Raw genomic sequence first — 2,888 nt, 5'->3', positions numbered from 1 at the left:
GTGTGTGTGTGTGTGTGTGTGTGTGTGTGTGTGTGTGTGTGTGTGTGCGTGTGCGTGTGCGTGTGCGTGTGTGTGTGTGTGTGTGTGTGCGTGTGCGTGTGTGTGTGTTTGTGTTTGTGTTTGTATGTGTGCGTGCGTGCGTGTGTACATCGTCATGTATTATAATAGTATTATGATACTGGCATGTACGCTTTCACTTTCGTGTGTGTAGGCCGTTGTGCCAGTACCTATACAGTGACTCAGAATGATTCCGTACTGAGAATGGTGTCATCGACCCCTGCCACGACATCACCTAGTTGATGGACTGCATGTATGCCCCCACGTACCTGCGAGCTAGCTAGAAATAGGGGGAAGTTTAATACAAGTTTAGATCTGTTGATCCATTTCTGATTAAAGACGACGCCGACCCGGACGTGTTGACTGATCAAGTTTTCTCATGTGTGAATTAATTGTAGATTTGAAATTTAGATGCGATTTTATTTTACGTGCAAACAGTCAGTGGTTGTTGGGTAGCGAGTGTAGTAGGTATACCAGTTGATCCTTATACTTCCTTACGAGGCGTGCGTGAACCGTACGCAGTATACTGTTAACAGCAGTCGGCTCGCTAGTTTCCTAAATCCCTGTAATATATATAATATAATATAAGGTATTTACGAAAGATATACGCTTGAACCTTCAATGCCTCGGTCACTCGATCCCCCGCCCCGTCCGAGATGCTCTCTGAACAGTGCAGTCTGTGGCTGCTCACGCTCGCGATCAGTGGGCACATCGTATACGGTCGCAGGTCGTTGTCCCACATTACGGCTCAGCGCCGTGGCAAGTTCGCTGCATGAGCGCTGAACGTATGAACCTTTCTTCGCTTCCTTTCGAACTTCTCTAAACTCTTGTTCGGTGCGCGTAGCGAAAGTAGAGATTATAAATAGAGGTGCTTTCCCAAATTCCCACGCAGCTACGCCTATAAATTAGTCTAACCAATGGTTGTAACGAATTACCTAACGTGCATAAGTTGATAACGTAATAGACTGATTCCAGAAGACCCTGGCTGCCGTCGGTTGATCCTCAACGACTTAAAGAATCAGCCTATATGTTTATATGCAAAGCTTTAAAGTTGTATACAGCGCAAAGGAAAAAGCTGTTTATCGTTCGAACATAATTTCCGTTAGAATGGTTAATTAATCAATTAAACTGATCGAATATTAACTGCTAAAGATACTGAAACATGATCCCGAAGCTCGGTCAATGATTTTACTCAGCTGTTTGGAATCGAATATCATAGGAACTACGTAGCAAAATTTAACAGCCGCCTCTCTCTCCCTTTCTCCCCCTCTCTCTTTCTCGTTTGCTCTGTCTGTATTGACCCCCTCTCTCTTTCTCGCTCTCTCCCACTTTCTCCTCCTTCTTCCTCTCTCCCGCCCAACTCTCTCTCTCTCTCTCTCTCTCTCTCTCTCTCTCTCTCTCTCTCTCTCTCTCTCTCTCGCTCTCTCTCTCTCTCTCTTTCTTTCTGTCTTTCTCTGAATGTGTCTCTATTTTTCTGTCTCTTCCTCTCTCTTTATTCCCCTCTCTCGCCCCCCCCCACCCATCCCTTTCTCTCATATAGGCGTGAATCGCTCGCGGTAAGGTGCTGAGCACATATCATACCACTGCATGCCAGAGTATAGCTAGGCTGCGCGTGCGAAACCAGCAACTTTCACTGCTGAGTTCATTGCTCCACATTCCAGTTAACGTGTGTGCGTAGTTGCAAGCGAGAGGCAACGACCTATGGTCTGAGATGAACTCTTAGCTGGGCGGAATATATATGGGGATGTTGGCTGTAGGCTTCCTACGTATCGCGCGGACGGCACCTGTCAGCAACTAGCAACTCCTAATTACTGATCGTCGTAGTTAATGCTGATGCGCGTTGTTCATCGATAATTAGGTGTTAATTTATTGCTATACACTCTAATACCCACACACGCGCACGCGCTCGTACCCCCCACACATACGCACGCAAGCACGCACACGCGCACGCGCGCGTGATACCAGGAATATTCTGTTGGCTCAATATATAAACAATATTTGACACTTATTGATATCGAGCGTTATAGGTTCATGGCATGAGACTCCCGTGCAATCACGTTTAATTCACATGCTGTGACGCACGCGGTTCCAACCGAGACACAGCACTATAGAGGACTGGAACAACGAGTTTGAGATGTAGTTTCTCGTTTATCGTGTTAAATCGTCTCCGTGTATTTGGTACTTTCGCTGCGAGGGTCATTGTTCCACTTTTGGTTCACGCGTTACGCGAGACAGTACGTACTTGGCTCAGCTTGCTAACAATATCCGCTATCCGGGGTAATAACCCCTGGCCAGACATAAATGAGTTTAATGGCAAACAAAGGAGATATTTACGATCATCGTGTCAGCCAATCAATTGGATAATATTGTGTCTGTTTACAGTGCCTGCGGATTACACACCGACATGACCCCTTACTCGGTGGGTGGCCACTACGGTACGGGCCCAGAATCGGTAGTGTTGGCGTCAACACTCACGTGGGAGGATTTTAAGGAATAGTCAGTCTTACACGCTGGATTCACTAGATTTTAGACAAACTTTCGACAGCTAAGTTTGATCGCTCCCGCGTCGACCGGCAGTGTCGCAGCGCGAGTAACGACCAGCGTGTGTCACCCATCACCTGTCTGTATCGAGTACACGCATGGTAATGATCTCCAACTATTGGCACTTTCACTTTCGCTTGCGCGCGTGAGTTCGTTGTGCCACATACCAACGCGCCCGGAACCGTTGAGGTGGCACCACGCGAACGTTAGAGAGAGAGAGAGAGAGAGAGAGAGAGAGAGAGAGAGAGAGAGAGAGAGAGAGAGAGAGAGAGAGAACGAACGAACGACGA

The sequence above is a fragment of the Priapulus caudatus genome, unplaced genomic scaffold (genome assembly GCF_000485595.1).
Source record: "Priapulus caudatus unplaced genomic scaffold, Priapulus_caudatus-5.0.1 Scaffold564, whole genome shotgun sequence".
Classification (NCBI taxonomy): domain Eukaryota; kingdom Metazoa; phylum Priapulida; class Priapulimorpha; order Priapulimorphida; family Priapulidae; genus Priapulus; species Priapulus caudatus.
Note: the sequence above shows the minus strand (reverse complement) of the source record.